Genomic DNA, 20,684 nt, shown 5'->3' with positions numbered 1-20,684 from the left:
CCAGATGTATTTTTGCAGACGTATTTCACTTCTTTTCAATAAAGAGCACAGCGGGCTGTGCTATGTGGCATCTGTTCGAAATAACTTACATCACGTACAATTAGACATAATTACACACTATACCGTTATATACCCAAGTACCTAATTATGAGGTGAATACTCTATAACACCAAAATATCGGTATAAACAAGCACTGGCCGTATAGATATTGGATGCAGGGGTCTGAAAACGATGCACATCTACAGTAGCCGTCAGTTTTTGTACGTAGACTCCGCATTGGTGTACTTACTGCTGGATACAGTGCCAGAATGCGTATCATTGATAATTATTTTATACTGCCTCAAAATAGACCAGTGGTAGAATGAAAGACACGTATTTACAGACTGGAGAAGGTTCGTAGTTGGCTATTCGCACACTCGGCACAAAACTACTACTACTACTACTACTACTACTACTACTAAACGTTTTCATTCCTCCCCTGAAGGGGGAGGCGGGCCTCTTAGACGGTTACACCGTCCCTCAGGCCGGGAGATTTGTTACGGTGAAGGAGATGTGCGGAGAAGGTGAGGGTGTGGGCGGCCGTGGCCTACACTACGAACTGTCCCGGCATTCGCCTTAGTGCAGGAGAATGGAAAACCATTCTCAGGACAGCCGACGGGTGGAGCCAGGCGTGAAGTCCAATACTGTGTCCCAGGCCCGTCTCCCGAATGCAGAGGCGTAGAGCCATGGTAGAGCTGTGGCCACCTTTCATCTGCCTTGGTTGGCCGGTCATAGTACAGAGCTGTTGGACCACGCACAAACCGAGGCCTCTTAAGGGCCGAAACCCACTCTGCATCGACCCCCACAAACAACAATCAGCTCCGGCTACCTGTACACTTACGACACCCAGATTGCCATCCAAAGCGGGCACAACACTCTTGAGATCTCTCGAAATGTTTTGCGAGAAACAGTGCCTGCACTAGTCTCTAGAAATCTTGAGAAATCTCGAGACCCCATTTCAGACTGAAAAGGAAAAATTAAAATCCACAGCCTGTTTCCAGTCATTCGACCGGGTCAGGAATTGAATGAATGAAGCCCCCATCTAGCGGTGAGGATACGAATTATGCCGGTTGCCGAAGCCCGTCGCACTCTTGTGGGGCAATGATTAATGAATGACAGACGAAATGAAATGATATTGGAGAGTGTTGATGGATTGAATTATGACAGGGAAAACTGGAGTACCCGGAGGAAAACCTGTCCGCCGGGCTGAGTGGCTCAGACGGTTGAGGCGCTGGCCTTCTGACCCCAACTTGGCAGCTTCGATCCTGGCTCAGTCCGGTGGTATTTGAAGGTGGTCAAATACGTCAGCCTCGTGTCGGTTTTTTACTGGCACGTAAAAGAACTCCTGCGGGACAACATTCCGGCACCTCGGCGTCTCCGAAAACCGTAAAAGAGTTCAGCACAAATCTCACGTGGAGTGACCGGGGTTTGACCCACGGAATCCAGCGGTGAGAGGCTGGCGCGCTACTGCCTGAGCCACGGAGACTCATCCGCCTCAGACTGTGCATCACTAATGGGGATAACACAGGAGACGAAATATAATTTTAAAGCGTTAATTTTAGATCACCTCCGCGTCTATGTCGTTGGGGTCCTACCTAACATGCTGCAGATGGAACAAACATTCGCCCTCCGAGTCATATAAATTTAAGGTTAAAATCATAGACCCGACCGGGATTCAAATCCGGATCCGGGAACAAGTCCGCCTCTGTGGTGTAGTGGTTAGCGTGATTAGCTGCCACCCCCGGAGGCCCGGGTTCGATTCCCGGCTCTGCCACGAAATTTGAAAAGTGGTATGAGGGCTGGAACGGGGTCCACTCAGCCTCGGGAGGTCAACTGAATAGAGGTAGGTTCGATTCCCACCTCAGCCATCCTGGAAGTGGTTTTCCGTGATTTCCCACTTCTCCTCCAGGCGAATGCCGGGATGGTACCTAACATAAGGCCACGGCCGCTTCCTTCCCTCATCCTTGCCCATCCCTTCCAATCTTCCCATCCCTCCACAAGGCCCCTGTTCAGCATAGCAGGTGAGACCGCCTGGGCGAGGTACTGGTCATTCTCCCCAGTTTTATCCCCGACCAAGAGTGTGAAGCTCCAGGACACTGCCCTTGAGGCGGTAGAGGTGGAATCCCTCGCTGTGACCGAGGGAAAAGCCGACCCTGGAGGGTAAACAGATACAGATGATGATGATAATGATGATCCGGGAACAAAGGCCAACATTATAACCATTCTTTCATAAAGTCGGACATGAAGGAAATGTTCACTCGTTACTGAATAAATTGTTACATACTTTCCCCACACCTAATTTACTCCATTAAGCTAATGTTAACAATGAGCAATAAATTCAAAATTTGATAGGTTAGGAAATGATGTCCAAAATATGCATTCACATTATTGGAACTCTTCTCTGCACAATATTGGAAATAACATTAATCATACTGAATTTTTAAAACGTGCGTTTTTTGTGATATAAAACCTTCTGATCTACTGATAACTGGCTTTCAATGCCGTGTTATCACATACATACAGACGTAATTACCCAGAGCGATATTATCTTCTCCGTTATTATTCCCAAGTGTTTCACATCATAATAATATAAATTATTGAACTTTTGCCCTATACTCATTCACGCAGTATTTTTTCGGTTTTGTTTTGCTTTTGGCGCTGGTAGTGAAAAAGTTCAACACATTGTCGGCGCGTGATATACGAGTTTAAAACGAACATTAACAACTGCACACTAATGGAAGCATATTCAAACTCTGCTTTATTGGCATCTGTCAGTAATGATGCATGGACCAGTGAAGGTGCAGTCAACAGGACGAATACATGTATGTGTAAGTAGTACAGACTCGATTTATTAGTCTAAAGCAATGGTGGCCGTCCTGGAGAATCACAAGTAGTGTTGCTGATTATTTTCAGAGGTACCAAATTTTCATTCCTTCTTAATCCGTTTTACCTCCAGGGTTGATTTTTTCCTCGGACTTAAGGGCAGAGGCCTGGAGCGTAAGACTTTGGGTCGGAGGATACAATTGGGAAGGAGGACCAGTACCTCACCCGGGCGGCCGCACCTGCTATGCTGAACAGGGCCTTATGAGGGGAATGGGAAGATTGAATGCAATAGACAAGGAAGAGGGAAGTAAACAGCAGTGGCCTTAAGTTAGGCTCCAACCCGGCAGAACCGGGAATCGAACTCTTGCCTCCGAGGGTGAGAGATAACCACACAGACCTCTACACCACAGAAGAGAAACCAACTACTACGGATTTTCCGTATTTTCTACGATTTTCTCACTTGTACTACGGCAATACGTAAGCGGTGCTGATTTTATTGCAAACCCAAACCAAACCAAACCCCATGGCACTACAGACCTTGAAGGGCCTTGGCCTACCAAGCGACCGCTGCTCAGCCTGAAGGCCTGCAGATTACGAGGGGTCGTGTGGTCAGCACGACGAATCCTCTCGGCCGTTATTCTTGGCTTTCGAGACCGGGGCCGCTATCTCACCATCAGACAGCTCCTCAATTCTAATCACGAAGGCTGAGTGGACCTCGAACCAGCCCTCAGATCTAGGTAAAAATCCCTGACCTGGCCGGTAATCGAACCCGGGACCTCCGGGTAAGAGGCAGGCACGCTACCCCTACACCACGGGGCCGGCGATGCTGATTTAATTGCACGAAATCCAAATGTTTTGTACTATTCTTCATTTCACCCGCGAACATTAAGGAAACGTTTCGTAAACAAAAGATTCACTGTTAGAAAACAGATAATGAAAAATGAATATATAGCGATATTTGTCTAGAAACTTTAGCACAGAGCATAACACCCAACAATATTTCTTGAAGAATGCAGATTCGCAGCATGCCTGCTCAGTTATTGTTCTACTACCTCTGATTTAGTAATGTGTTGCCTGTGCTGACAAACACTTCCGTTGCCTGTTTTTACTGTAAATTTTTATCATATTGTGCAAACATTTATTCCAGTGAAGAGCAACATTAAATAAAATACCAAGATGTGTAAAAGTCTAATAAAATACAATGAAGAGCTGAGTGACTGTGACGGACTGACTGCCTGCCTGCCTGCCTGCCTGCCTGCCTGCAACGAATCGGTATTCCCGAAAGTAGTACATGGAAGGTTATTCATGCACAGCAAAGACAAAAACAAAGTCACCTCCGTACAGGCCATGATGGCCCTTGGAGGAGTGGAAGGTAAAGGCTTTCACCATTGTTAACGGCGGCCCGTGATGGGATAGAGTGGTTAGCTCTACGCCCGGCCGCCTTTGCCCCCAGGAATTAACCTGGTACTCATTTTTGGTGTAGGCTGAGTGAACCTCAGGACCATGTGCACCTCAGGAAGTGGAAATCTCGTTTCTTAAATGTTACGACTTCCTGACGGGGATTCGAACCCACGTCCTTTCGTGCGAACCGAGCACGCCTTTACCGCCTCGGCCAGGCAGCCCCTTATTCATGCACAACCAGAATTGTACCGAGGCAAATGTTTTTTGAATCGTATATGTGATTTTTCAATTAAACACGGGGGGGCTGAATGACAGCCCACGCCATGTAACATCCTAAAATAACAATACGTGTGTGGATACAATGAAGGCCAGTGGAGAACGCTACAAAACGTGGTAATATTACTGTTACACGGCAGAATATTATTTTTTGCGTTTCTTGGTTGAACATAAACTTACCTTGTCTGCAGTAGACACTGCCGCTACGGACAACAGCGTAATACGTTGGGGTCGGATAAGAACAAGAGCTGACCAGGAGAGGTCGGATGGGATAGAAGTAGATACTTTTGGGGAGTTCTGCCGCCACCTCTACCTCGTGCAATGTGCTGGCTAAGAGTACATGCTTAACCTTACATGACCTGACTTGAAAAGTAGGGCGGTTAGCTAAGAGTGCACCCTTAACCTCACATGATGTTACACTGGCTAGGTGATCAGGCTTAACCTCACAGTCACCGGGTTCGACCCTAGGTTTAAGGATGTTAACCTTACACACACAAGTTTGGGAACCACCTTTGAAGCTCGAAGCTGAGCGACTGCAGAGTGGTTCCTCCTCCTCCTCATAGACTTAGTAGCGTATAACTAACTCCTCCCCCTCCTCCTCCTCCTAAGTGCAAGGTTAACCTAACAGGCATGGATTCGACTCCAAGCTTAACCAAGTCTATCAGGAAGCAGAGGAGGAGGAATCACCCTGCAGTCGCTCAGCTTCGAGCCCCAAAGATATTTCCCAATGTTACGACGTTAAACTTGGGGTCGAATCCGTACCTGTTAGGTTAAGCTTGTACTTAGGAGGAGGAGGAGGTAATCATAAACTCTTAGTCAGCACATTGCATGAGGTGGAGTCCTCTTCTAGGGGGCCGGAGGTGGAAGTGGTGGCTTAACCCCCCGGAAGTATCTCAGAGTGACACCACAAGCAACTGGAAGCAATACCAGGACTCACCTAAGCGTCGCGTCATTGCCTACCCATGCTCCCAATTTGAGAGCCTTTGGGGTCCCTTTTAGTCGCTTCTTACGTCAGTCATGGGATACCGTGGTTTTATTTTTTAATATTTACTTTACGTCGGACCGACACAGATAGTTCATATGGCGACGATGGGATAGAAAAGGGCTAGGAGTGGGAAGGAAGCAGCCATGGCTTAAATTAAGGTACAGCCCCAGCGTTTGCTTAGTGTGAAAATTGGGAAACCACGAGAAACCATCTCTAGGGCTGCCGTCAGTGGGGTTCAAACCCACTATCTACCGAATGCAAGCTCACAGCTGCGCGACCCCAACCGCACAGCCAACTCACTCGGTCCATAGGTATTATTCTACCGCCCTCAGGGGGAATGTCGCTTGGAAGGCCAGAGCCCTTCAAGGCTGCTCTCCCATGAGAAAAGGTAAGGTAAGGGTTATTCTGCCCGAAGGCAGGTCCGAACCTCCGCAGAGGTGTTCCTGAGCCGGAGTTTACGTGCGGTAGGTTGGCCAGTTCCTTTCCGCTCCTCCATTCCCTTACTCCCCACCAACAGCGCGTGGCAACCCATCCAACTCCTGACCACGCCCAATATTGCTTAACTTCGGAGATCTCACGGGATCCGGTGTTTCAACACGGTTACGGCCGTTGGCTCCCATGAGAAAAGAATCCTTACAAATAAGGGATGGCGTCTCTAACACATGTGAGACATGTCAGGCTGCTTGCAGATGATGTACCAGGTATATGCATAAGTTTTTGCCGATTTTTGTAGTAAAGAAAACACTTAAGTTTCAAGAAAAATTTGTTTTTTATTTATTCATCGGCTTCTACACACTTTACCTATCTTTCAGGTAAGTTATGAACACCATGCCGGAAGAACTGCTTGTTTTTTGCGGCAAACCATTCTTCGAAGCATTTTCCAACTTCCTCGAAATTGCTCAAGTGCTGCTCTATGGGCGCGTGCCCCATTGTTGCGAAGAGGTGATAGATGGTGCCAGGTCGGGGAAGTACGGCGGGTGCGGAAGGATGTCCCATCCAAGCGATTTCAAGGTGCCTTTCACTGGTTTTGCTGTGTGAGACGGCGCATTGTCGTGTAACAAAATCGCTTTGCCATGTCCTGAGGCCCATTCCGGTCGTCTTTCCATCAATGCGTGATTTAAATTAATCATTTGTTTGCGATAGCGTTGTGCATTAATGGTTTCGCCGCGCTTCAGGAATTCATAATACACAATACCGCTACCAGAGCGCGCACTGTCTGTCGCATTGAAATCACCACGTTTGACATGTCTCACATGTTCTAATCGATGGAGGTGTTCGCCATATATTTAGCTGCCTCTGTGGATCAGTGGTAGAGTGTCGGCCTCCCGATCCCAAGATAGCGGGTTCAAACCCGGCAGAGGTAGTCGGATTTTTGAAGGGCGGAAAAAAGTCCATTCGACACTACATGTCGTACGATGTCGGCATGCAAGAGATCTCTGGTGACACATTTGGTGTTTACCCGACAAAATTCATTAAATCTCAGCTGTAGACGCCCAAGAGAGTTTCGGTTTACTCGGTCTGCCATCTAGTGGGCCTGTAGTAAAACGAAACGTCGAAATTGACGAGCAGACAGCCAGATGGCGTCAAATCGAAATGTCTGCACACGGTAGCTGAGGCCACACGATTATTATTATTATTATTATTATTATTATTATTATTATTATTATTATTATTATTATTATTACCATATATTTCGACCAGAAGACGATGACTTTTCTCAGCCTTTTTCTTTTGATTAAACAAGAAAAGCAATGAGTGCCGAAAATGTTCTTTTTCAGGCACAAACGTCGACATGATCACTGAACGATACAACAGAGACGTTAGTGTTTGGCGGACTCAACTTGTGTGCGTTGGTAGTTTAATATCAGACGAACAAACTGACGTATGTGTCAAATTCATACGCTGCGTACTGTTCGCTGACGCCATCTCTTAGTTAATCCGGAAAAGACTTATGCATACACCTGGTAGACTTGAAGACGTCCAGTAGGAGAGTTCAGTATTTCCATAAGAAGTTCGACACAATATGAACGGATGTGGCTATGTATATCCTAAACACGAAGCGAACGCCATTATATCCCTATAGTTAATTCGCTACGCTGTGGATGGAATGTAAACAAGGATGAGCTGCACGTGTTAATGAGTGTTTGCTGACTATATATTGACGTTCTATGCCCGATATATTGCGGTTCTTAGCAAGGAACGTCGACAAACTTACAATATTTAAATCACTCTCATGGCAATCGAAGGACTTATTTCCAAAGTGAGGCAACTCCAAGAAATGTTTCAGGAAACGCAATTTTTTTTAATAAATGTATTCCTAGTAACGTAAGACACTTCATTTTTTCTATGAACTTACATCGCTTTAAACAATATATGCTAGCCATTATGGCTAAAATCCTAGTGCAAAGAATTCCTCAAATTGGATTTACGTCACTTTGGAACTAAAGGTGGGACCGGCGTAGACTAGGTTACGTTGTAAGTGCTAAAACTTTCAAATATAAGCGTCACTTTGAAAATAAGCCCTTTAATTTTGTCCTTATTTTTCTGCCATTTCTGCTGGTATTCGTTTCCTTTTCCGCACGTAATGATTTGGCTGCCTCTCAATTCCTTCAATTAACGTGACCATTTGCACTAATATTCGCCACTATTACATAAACGGCAGAGAAATGACGAAACCGCGTGCGAATGAGCAGAGTCCCTCCACAATCGGTAAGCGTTCACGTGATAGGCCCGGACCGGGCTATTGGTTGGGTGAAGACACGACACTTTGAAAATAAATACAACATTTAGATGCCATTTTAACCAAGATGTACTCGACTTTAGAAATAAATATGTTTCCACATGATAAAGAACTATTGTGGGAATACATTCCCACATACAGCTTGAAATCCAAAAAAAGTGGAGTTGCGTCACTTTAGATATAAGCCCTTCAATTGTTCAATACGGGGCGAGTTGGCCGTGCGGTTAGGGGCGCACATGTTTGAGCTTGTACCCGGGAGATAGTGCGTTCGAACCCCAGTGTCGGCAGCCCTGAAGATGTTTTTCCGTGGTTTCCCATTTTTATACCAAGGCAAATGCTGTGGTTGCATTTTAATTAAGGCTACAACCGCTTCCTTCCCATTCCTAGACATTTCCTATCCCATCATCGCCATAAAATCTATGTATGTGTCGGTGCGATGTACAGTAAAGAAAATAGTTTAAAAAAAACTGTACAGACAGAGAGCCTCAACAGTAAATTCTGCATGTCCTAAGAGGTGACTTAAAGGAGACTAGGGGTTGTCAACTTGGCAGCACTGTGGGTTAGAGACCACGGCTCCCCTAGCTGAGTCTGCTATTGTTTCAGCTTACTTTTGTCACGCTTCTCGCTTTCGTCTCCCCTTGTGGATGGCGGCGGTAGAATAACACCAACGGTGCCCCCTGTCTGTCGTAAAAGATGACTAAAAGGGTCCTAAGTTGATCTCAACTTAGGAGCATGGGTTGACGGGTACGGAGCCCTTACCTGAGTTCTGGCATTGCTTCCACTTACTTGTGCCAGGCTCCTCACTTTCACCTACCCTATCCGACCTCTCCTGGTCAATTCTTGCTCTTTTCCAGCCCCAACGGTATTACGTTTGGAGGCCTAGGGAGTACTTCATTTTCATGCCCTTGGTTGCCTTCGTCTTTCTTTTCGAAGTGTCGGACCCCTGCCATTTATTCCCTCTGATTAGTGTTAATAAAGGACAGTTGCCTAGTTATACTTCATCTTCAAACAATAATCACCACCACCACCTTGATTTCATCATTCCTACCCGTCTTCCCTTGGACAATTCTTGTTCTTTTCCGACCCCTACGGTGTTGGGTTAGCGAGTCAAAGAAATCTTTGATTATCAAGCCTTTCTTTGCTGAAAATTTCATTTTCTCTGATTGGTATTAACAGAGGATATTGCTGAAGTTACTTCCTCTTAAATCAACAATCACCACCAGAAAAAGGATTCACTACAATCATTTGTGAGGAAGCATCCTTTGTTGATCAGTGGTAGAATGTCGGCCTCCCGATCCCAAGATAGCGGGTTTCAACCCGGCATAGGTTGTCGGATTTTTGTCTATTCGACACTCTATGTCGTACGATGACGGCATGTAAAAGATCTCTGGTGATACATGTGGTGTTTTACCTGGCAAAATTCATTAAAACTCAGCCTTAGACGCCCAAAAGAAATTCGGTTAACTCTGATATCTAGTATGCCTGGAGTAAAATGCAACATCGAAATTCAGGAGCAGACAACGAGATAGCGTCAAATTAAAATATCCGTACACGGAAGCACAGGCCATACTATTATTATTATTATTATTATTATTATTATTATTATTATTATTATTATTATTATTATTATTATTATTATTATTATTGCGTTCCGGCCTTCTAAGGACCACGTTACAATTTCAATTCTTCCTCCTTACTTCTTTCCTTTTCTTCCAGTATTCTTTCATTGTTTCACTGTGCTTCTTTTCCCTGTCTTCAGTCCACTTTGTGCCTGTTTTCTTTTCCTTCCTCCCTTGGAATCCTTCCAGTTGTAAGACTTTCTTCCTAAAAATCTTTCTTTCCACTAATTCTTCTTCTCGTATGTTGTTCCTTTCCAGGTCTTTCTTGACTTCTTGAATCCAGGTGGTAGTTGATTCCTTTTCCCTATGTATTATTATTATTATTATTATTATTATTATTATTTCGACGTTCTGTTTTACTCTAGCCCTAGTAGAAGGCAGAGTAAACTTAATCTACCGGGCGAGTTGGCCGTGCGCGTAGAGGCGTGCGGCTGTGAGCTTGCATCCGGGAGATAGTAGGTTCGAATCCCACTATCGGCAGCCCTGAAAATGGTTTTCCGTGGTTTCCCATTTTCGCACCAGGCAAATGCTGGGGCTGTACCTTAATTAAGGCCACGGCCGCTTCCTTCCAACTCCTAGGCCTTTCCTATCCCATCGTCGCCATAAGACCTATCTGTGTCGGCGCGACGTAAAGCCCCTAGCAAAAAAAAAAAAAAAACTTAATCTCTCTTGGGCGTCTATTGCTGAATTTTAATGAATTATGTCGGGTAAACACCAAATGTGTCACCAGACATCTTTTAGATGCCGACATCGTACGAAATGGAGTGTCGAATGGACTTCTTCCCGCCCTTCAAAAATCCAACTACTTCTGCCGGGCTTGAACCTGCTATCTTGGGACACGGAGGCCGACACTCTACCACTGATCCACAGAGGAAGTAGCAATAATAATAATAATAATAATAATAATAATAATAATAATAATAATAATAATAATATACGAGTATTTATGAGGAGTAGAAAATTTGTCATTTTCTCATAATTCTTGAGCCGTACCATTCTTCTCCCTGTGGGTGGAGTCAATGAATGCATAATCTGTACCTCCTGCATGTTGTAAGAGGCTACTAATTGGGGAATACTCACTCCTTCTTCTTATAAGCCCAAACACATATCCTTGATTCTCTGGTTTTTGCGTGTAGCGAGAAATTGTACGAGTGTGAAATTCCTTTTTTCAAACGCTCCCTGTAACACTCTACAGTTCGTCTCAAAATCAGTGCACCAGAAGTGTAAAAGCAGTTTTAAAATATAAAAGCTCGGTATAAAAGTGTGAACTTAATTCCCCGGATCATAAATAGAGAGAGACCGCTTGTGTGTTGTGTATGTAGATTATAACCGATGTACGTGTGTAAAGAGAAGATTAAAAATTTCATATACGCCGCAGTCAACATTCAATCCAGTAAAATGTGGACCAAATCAGATCATATACATTCATAGAACACAAGTGTCAATATCCACACCACCACAGGGGCTCTGTATGCAACCATGGCAGACTCATCAGCGTGACAAAACACACATGACAAGCGATATAACAGAAAAATTTACGATTACTACTTCCGTCCAGAATTAATTACAAAATCATCATCAAAGGTTGTTCTAACTTTCGGCAGGTCAAGTCATGACTGTAAATTTCATATTTCTCTGTCGTTTCTTTTCCTTTGCACATCCTTCCTTCCTTCTCTCGTTCGCCTTTTGTCATCCCTTACATCGCCACTCGTAATAAGGAATCTTGTCGTAGAATATGTCCTGTCCAATTTTGCTCTCTTGTTTTTGATTACAGCTAGCATGCTTCTCTCTTCTTCCACTTTCCTCAGCATTTGATCGTTCGTTATTCTAATCTCTCATCTCACTCCTATTCTCTTGTAAATCCATATCTCCAATGTCCTTATTCTTCTCTGTTCTTCCTCATCGTCCATGTTTCTGCACCGTATAGAGATATACTCTACACATAACACAGTACTAGAATAGAATGCTTCCATCCCCCCCCCCCCCTCACCCCACCATGAGAATCACCAGGAAAGGGGAGAGAGTAATAATTTATCGCAAGCAGAATTAGTTTTCATACATGCACGGTTTTCTTTTTAAAATTAATTTATCTATTAATACAATAAGACCCAGTTTATTCGACAAATGTTAAGTGTTGACACTGCTAGTAAGGAGACTTAACACATACTTTGAACACAATGGCCGCCTTATCAATAATTGTTAACTCATTGTTAATACTTGTGTTAAATTAACATGGCATCAGCCCTGTGTTGAACCTCTTAACACCTGTTAACCTTTCAAAATGGTAGCATGTAGAAGACGGAAGTTTGAAGCTTTGCTGCTGTTTGAAGACTATTTATAAGCGGAAGAAGAAAAACGACTTTTATTTATTTATTACATATAAGGAAAAACGACTTTTTAGAGTTCTCAGAAGAAAGTTTTCTACAAAGATGCCAAATTGCCAAAGCCATAATGAACAAGGTACCAGAAGAAATTTAAAACAGTTTAGAGTTTTTCACAGATTGAAACTTATCAGTGTCTCCTGTGCAGCAGTTGCTTAGAGTTCTTAGATATTATGCTTCAGACTATTTTAATTTAATTGTAGGCGACTATGTTCATGAGTTCAAGACAACAGTGTGTAGAATTCTGCACTAACAAGGCATTACATTATCATTATAATCCGCAGGAAAATAATGTCCGAAAATCATTCAAGACATACAAATTACGCTACTACATTTTCCCGGTGATGTAGGAGCCTTAGATTGCACTCATATAAGAATATATTGAATACTGTGATATAACAGTCCATTCTTTCAGTTTTCAAGCATACTCTCATACTTTCAAATTAAATCTATAACAACATTTGTCTCGCATTCATCATAATAACGCTTAGCGGTCACCGCTAACCATAACCTAGGAGTATAATAAGGTCAACAATGTGTGTAACAAAATACTATTCCCACATACCACTGGGAGCGCTCTATGTAAAGAAACAAATGAGGCTCATTGCCAAGCGCGTTCAGAAATCTCACGGAAAGGATTTTTCTTTAACAATTGTTTCCTAACAAATATTACAAACACTTCAATGACGCCTAATCACAATTTACACACAATCTCTAAGTTTGAGCTTTGAAAATTTTATTTGCTTTTGTCCTAGACATTAGCAATGTTATATAGTCTAGTACAACATATATCACCGGGTGAGTTGTCCGACTCGTTGGCTGAATGATCAGCGTACTGGCCTTCGTTTTAGAGGGTCCCGGGTTCGATTGTCGGCCGTGTCGGGGATTTTAACCTTCATTGGTTAATTCCAGTGGCCCGTGGAGCTGGGTGTTTGTGCTGTCCCCAACATCCCTGCAAATCACACACCACTGATGACATTATCCTCCACCACAATAACACGCAGATGCCGCCCACCCTCGTCGGAGGGTCTGCCTTACAAGGGCTGCACTCAGCTAGAAATAGCCACATGAAATTATTATTACCGGGCGTGTCGGCCGTGCGGTTAGTGGCACGCGGCTGTGAGCTCGCATTCGGGAGTTAGTGGGTTCGAATCCCACTGTCGGCAGACCTGAAGATGGTTTCCCTTGTTTTCCCATTTTCACACCAGGCAAATGCTGGGGCTGTACCTTAATTAAGGGCACTGCCGCTTCCTTCCAACTTCTGGGCCTTTCCTATCCCATCGTCGCCATAAGGCCTATCTGTGTCGGTGCGACATAAAGCCAATAGCAAATAAAGCTAGCTGCCTCTGTGGATCAGTGGTAGAGTGTCGGCCTCCTAATCCCAAGATAGCGGGTTCAAACCCGGCAGAGGTAGTCGGATTTTTGAAGGGCGGAACAAAAAGTCCATTCGACACTCCATGTCGTACGATGTCAGCATGTAAAAGATCTCTGGTGACACATTTGGTGTTTACCCGACAAAATTCATTAAATCCCAGCAAAGAGAGTTTTGGTTTACTCGGTCTGCCATCTGGTAGGCATAGAGTAAAACAGAACGTCGAAATTGACGAGCAGACAGCCAGATGGCGTTAAATTGAAATTTCTGCACAGGGTAGCTAAGGCTATACGATTATTATTACCCTTAGCTTACAATGGACATTACGAATTAACTGAATTACGACATATTACTATACATTATTCCATGTTAATAAAACAGTATTGCTCTTACGGTCCTACAAGGAGTGAACAGAAACCCCTCTTAGACACCCACAATTCCTCATGATTTAAGGAATATTATAATGTAATATAGAAGGGGCAGTCAATGAAAACCGAACTCCAGCTACAACGTGACCATAGAATGGTTTTATTCAAAAGGAATCACCAAGAGCGTTAACACATTTATCCCACTGGGAGACGAGATGATCAATTCCAGTCTTTAGAAAGAGGCCGGTCGCTGACGGATCCTCAACCACACCCACTCTTTCACTTCCCCGTCCGAATTAAACCGACGTCCACGAATGTCTTCCTTCAGGTCGCCAAAAATGTGAAAATCACAGGATGAAACGTCTGGGATGTACGGAGAATGTTGAAGTATTTCCCAACGAGTTTCATTTTTTTTTTTAGGTTTCTCCATGAATTTGTGCATGGCTGATATTGTAGTAAAGGCCTCACGATCTTCTATTATTATTATTATTATTATTATTATTATTATTATTATTATTATTATTATTATTATTATTATTATTATTATTATTATTATTATTATTGTCGTCGTTTCGGCAATCTACGGACGACGTTTTTCAGCTATCTTTGTGCTTGGGCTTTAACTTTCGCCCTGTATTCCCGCATTCCAACCCTATGCTCTTTCCTCCTCGCTTCAGTCCATATTTTGCCAGTTCTTAGTTTCGGCTCTTGGAGTTTCTTCTTGAGCGGAATGCGTTTTTGGATATCCTCCTGTGTTATCCCCACTTCTTGGAAGTCTTTCTGTACCTCGGTGAACCACGCCTGCTTGGTTCTTTTGTTGAGAAAGTAAAGATCATATTGCCCAGTCTTGTAGGATTCATACGGGCAGTGTGGTTATAGAAAAAATATCCTCCTGCGAGCGGTGTCTGTCATCTTTTCTACACTGTGCAGAGTTCATGATTATGTCGTCTTCTAAATTCACATTTGTCTCTGATTCGCCCTAGGAGTTTCCTTAAGATCTGGCTTTCTTGTAATTCTAATGTATCGATCAGACCTTTCCTGCATTCTGCAGCACATAAAGCCTCCGGTCGTGTTATTATTATTATTATTATTATTATTATTATTATTATTATTGTTATTATTATTATTAATTGTATTTTAATTTCTCAATAGGTATTATATTATTGTACTTAGGAAGCAAAATGTTCATTTATATTTTGTAGTATCATATCTCTATAATTATAAAAGGAAGTGTTTGTCTGTCTGTCTGTGCGCGATGTCCAGCAAAATCTACAGCACGCAGAGATCTGAAATTTTGAACATAGGTAGATGGAAGTGTGTCCGAATGCACCTCGAAGCCGGAATTTTGATTTTCGCTTTCGTTGGTGAGTTATGAACGAAAAATCATCGGAAAACATGCATTGGAATGTGACAATCCAACGTGCTGTCACCAAGATTAAATGCATAAGAGTCGCTGTCGCTAGGCAACGTACATAAGATAGGTTGAGAACACAATATTCAAGGAGCCATTTTACGTCCAGGGCGTAGGAAGCTGTTGTTTGGCCTCATATGTTGTGAGGGCATATGACGGTGTTGATGATGATTCGTCCGTCGGATCGGGGCGTTAAGTCTTGAGCTATTCGAAAGGAGTGGTCTATGTGCCGGCGGCGGGTTTCATCCTCTTCATTCTTGCTATCATATATCATGTCATTCATTTCTTTCAACAAGCAACTTTTACAAGAATTACCCGATGTTCTACACAGTTACAAGTCTATCGACTACACGGCAGAGCTTCGAAAGACTTGGAGTCACCTGAAGTACCCTCGAACATCTTAGAGCGGACGATTGTGGCACCAATTATCCTTCTTAAGAATACGAATCCTGCCCTCTATAATGAACACGACTCTGAAACTGATGACTAATATTATTGAAGCCATTCTCATGATTGGGCATGCAGCGAGCGAAGTAATATTCATTCCTCGGATTTGAATAATTTCTTCGGATATACAGTGAAGTTTAGATGTCTGCAGTGTTCAAAATAAAATTTCTCCATGTAATAATAAAGCAAGCACAATCTTCTTCTTCTTCTTACTATATATAAAAATGGATGTATGCAGGTAGGTGTGTGTGTAAATGACACATCTCCTCCTAAACCACTGGAGCAATTTCATCAAAACATAGTACACTTATGAGTGACTATCTGGAGACGAGCACTGTGGGGGTAAGCAATCCGTAGCTCCCTTAGGGGGTGCAGGGGGGCAAGGTATAAAAATAATCGAAAAAAGTGCCGAATCCACCGTTTTCGGGGTCGCTGAGATGAACAGTGACACTCCCGATTTTTCAAAAGTCGAAGTTCAGCTCCCTTTCGTATGGGGGGAGAGGGGGTGATATTCACTAATAATGTCGAATACATAGTTTTCGTGGGTCGCCGAGGTGAATTTTATACTCTGGATTTTTAGTATCAGGAGACAAACCATGTGGGGGTAAGAGAGCCCAGGAACCCTTAGGGGTGGGTGGGGCCGAGGGGGGTCAGGTAAACAAATTAACGAAAATAGTGTCGAATCCATACTTTTGGGGGTCGCTGAGATGAATAGTGACACTCCGGATTTTTTTAAAGTTCAAGTTCAGCCCCGTTTGGGGTGGGGGCGAGGGGGAGTGATACATAAAATTAAACGAAAATAGTGTCGAATACATAGTTTTCGGGGTCGCCGAGGTGAATTGTACACTCCGGATTTTTAGTATCAGGAGACAAACCACGTGGGGTAAGACAGCCCAAGAACCGTTAGGGGCAGGGGGGGCGAGGGGGCTGAGATATAAAAATCATCGAAAATGGCGTCGAATCCATACTTTTCGGGGTCGCTGAGATGAACAGTGACACTCCGGAATTTTTTAAAGTCCAAGTTCAGCCCCCTTCGTGGTGGGGGGCGATGGGAGAGTGATATATAGAAATAATAGAAAATAGTGTCGAATACATAGTTTTCGGGGTCGCTGAGATGAATAGTGACACACTGAATTTTTAGTATCAGGAGACAAACCATGTGGGGGTAAGAGAGCCCAGGAACCCTTAGGGGCGGGGGGGCCGAGGGGGGTCAGATAAACAAATTAACGAAAATAGTGTCGAATCCATACTTTTCGGGGTCGCTGAGATGAATAGTAACATTCCGATTTTTTAAACTCAAAGTTTAGTCCCCTTTAGGGTGGGGGAGGGGGGAGTGAGATATTATAATAATAATAATAATCCAATATACTGCCGAATCCATAGTTTTTCCGGTCGCTGAGATGAATAGTAACATTCCGGATTTTTAAAGTCTAACTTCAGCCCCCTTTGGCATAGGGGTGAGAAAGGGTGAAAAAATAAATTGTCAGAAATGACCGAGGAAATGGACGTGTGTGTTCCAGTGTGACTTTCAAGTATAACTTACTACCTGGAAAATTTTCTGTGGGAGTAAGACGCCCCTAGAACCACTAAGGAAGCGGGTGAAATATAATCCACACTAATAAATGGAAGTCTGTTTGGCGCGATCTATATATACTATATATACAGTATATATAAATTAAGGCATAAACATGAAAGCAGATGTGAATTAGTGAGACCATTCTAGGCATCTTAGAAATTTAAAACTTGGTACCAGACAAGCTGATGACTTCAAGGATCCCTAGAAAAATCTCAAATTCTCATAATTCTCTGAGGGGTACATGCTGGGAGTTTCAAACCTGCATAAGAACACAGTTAGTGATATTTATGCAGAACCTACAGGTTTCATCGGCTTGAAAGTTTCCTGAAAGTCCTGATTTTTAACCCACTCTCCCATATCAAGATCACAGCACAATCTCCCAGACGAGTTAGAAAATTGAAATTTTGCAAAATTATATCTTTTAGTATGTAACCGACGGAAAATGTACGAGATGTTTAAAATTTTTATTTTTTACCCCCGAAAAATATCGAGATATGGAGGCAATTTTAATGACGGTGCAGTCCTTCCTTTCGATGTATTTCGTGGCTAAACGGTAAGTCGTATCAAAAACGGACGGCACAATCTGCGTTCAATTTGGAGTGATCTACAACTTTAGTCCTATGACCTTCTGTCGTATCTCTATCCCTTATACATTACATTTTTCTCTATTTCTGGATTTACCTAAATGTTGCACTTTGTACACATATAATTGATGGTTTGATTCACTTATAAGAAAGATGGGATCATCAAATTCTACACGAATATTCGCCCACCCAGTAGCCATATGTGAGCCAAATTCTATGTTTGAAGCTGTCTCATAAGTACCTTAAAAGTAATTCACTGTGTGAAAATCTTACACAAATTTCATCCTATTCAACGTTTCTAAAAGATAATGAATTGTGGTAGGCAAGTGCACCTGTCGTTATCATCACAACTCCACAACTCGCACTTTACATTGGAAACATCGTCTGCGGACCTCCCTATGCTTTTTTTTCGGATAACGCCAATTTACATGCAATTTAAAAATTATTATTCACTTCATGTACAGTAATTTACTTCGATATCCGTACACAATCTGAAATACCGTAGCGAAGCACGGATACAATTGCTAGTATATATATATGTGTGTACAGTATAGTAGCATAGTAGTTTGTTGAAGTCTCTTCTTGTTTTATTTAATATTGTAATATTTTTATTTTATTCGTGTATTCACTGGTTAATTGTAAGACAGGGGCCCGTGTCCCTAACTATGCCAGTTAAAATAAATCATATCTCTCTATCAGCAGTTACTGAACATTTTGATGCTGTGGTGTGCAGCGATACATCATGGCATGACTTGTACTGTTACAGAAATTCGCTATGATTTGTATCTGTGCTTGGTTTCGTTGTTAAGCTGTTGTTTCTTAAGCGCATTGTATTTTGACAACTTTCAACCACTGTTTCACTAGCGCATTTAATTTTTACCATTATTTCTGCGGGACGATATGACGGCACAGTAGTACCCGACGTTGCTGGGAAAATTTATGAAATTCAATTAACTCAGAGAACCTGACCGAATTTTTTCTCTCAACAATGACAAATCTACTATACTGAACACTGTAGTTTCATTTTAATTTCTTGAACACTCTATTAAACGTGACTATCTTGAATTACCTAACTTGTAACATAATCATAGTGAAATGAAAGAGTATTTCACTATTTTCACAAGAAATGAATGTCGAACATCGAAAACAAATTGAATACTAGCAGCGTGTAATAAAAGCAGCCACTGACTTATAATACCGGGACGGAAGCACGCCTATCGAACAAATAAAAAATTACAGCAATCTTGAATCTGCTGTATACCAGATCACATGTAAAAATTCTTCTGAAAACAAAACATAGGATGTAATGTTTCACAGAAAAAGTGGCGGATTACTTACAAGACCTTGTTTTTTAGATTGATCAACCAATTAATAATATTATTTCAACGGGAGAGTTGGCTGTGTGGTTGTGAACTTGCATCCGGGAGATAGTGGGTTGAACCCGACAGTCGTCAGGCCTGAAGATGGTATTCCGTGGTTTCCAATTTTCACACCAGGCAAATTCTTGGACTGTACCTAAATTAAAGCCATGGCCGATTCCTTCCCACTCATAGGCTTTCTCTATCACATTGTCGCTATAAGACCTATCTGTGTCGGCGCGACGTAAATAAAAGTGTAGAGAAAATCATTATTTTAGGCATGACATTTTCGGAAAATGTACAAAGGTATAATTTGTACAACGCTATATTTTTCAAAAAATAGTCAAAATAAAATATCTGTTAATATTTTATAGCTCTATAAATCCTCTTGGCTCTGGTGTGTTATTTATCTTCGCAACAGCACAAAGCTGCCAAGCGACGCGTGGTACATATGACGCACAACCTTCTGTATTTATGAGGTACTAAGAATTCATCCTACTGCATGCATAGGGGCATACTGAACATGCTACGAGATTACAATCCATCTACTGCCTGTTGCGGTAAATAGAGTGCATATTAAACAGTCACAAGGCTTTTGAACGCATTGTGAAACTGGAGATTACTAAGTACCGTAACCTTGCAATCGGAAAATAGCAGGTTCGAACCCCAATGATGACACATAGAACCCGTCTAAAATCCCCATCCCCTTGAGTTTCTAAAAAAATTTTCAGTGCGGTGCCTTCAACATAGATGTATATAGTCTTTTGAAGACATTTTTGGGTCATTTCTATGAGTAGACTTTCATTTTGTTATTGGCGTCATTCGGTGGTTATGCCAGGTGCCCCCCAGCTCCGTATTTTCTACTTATTAGTGTCCCGCGTGCACTGATGATGAATGGGATGCCTAATTGCTAGTTTACAAGGGGCGCTACAACGTGCTTTATTTCGGAAGTGAATAAATTATCAGTCATTTTACTACACACGTTCCATAGCAGAGTGCATTTGTAAATACGCCAAAGATTCAGAAAATAAAGTTTAATAACTCATTAATTTATCCATGTACAGACATTTCACTCGACCAAAAAGAACCTAGTATGTGCCTCGAACGATCCATTAGCTCTTAATTGTAACGCTATTCGACGAATACGTGTATAAAATGTTGGCGGCTATTTGCGACTCCTGCGCATACTGTCTGCGAGATTCGGCTGCACTCCTACAAGATTCTCCATAGATCAAAATTATTTGTCGTTGTTGAACACACCCACCATTGTCGATATGTTGATGGCAACTGTAGTGCTAATATAC

Source organism: Anabrus simplex, chromosome 12 (assembly GCF_040414725.1).
Source record: "Anabrus simplex isolate iqAnaSimp1 chromosome 12, ASM4041472v1, whole genome shotgun sequence".
In the NCBI taxonomy this organism is placed as follows: domain Eukaryota; kingdom Metazoa; phylum Arthropoda; class Insecta; order Orthoptera; family Tettigoniidae; genus Anabrus; species Anabrus simplex.
The sequence above is the reverse complement of the archived record's forward strand: the minus strand, read 5'-3'. Positions refer to the sequence as shown.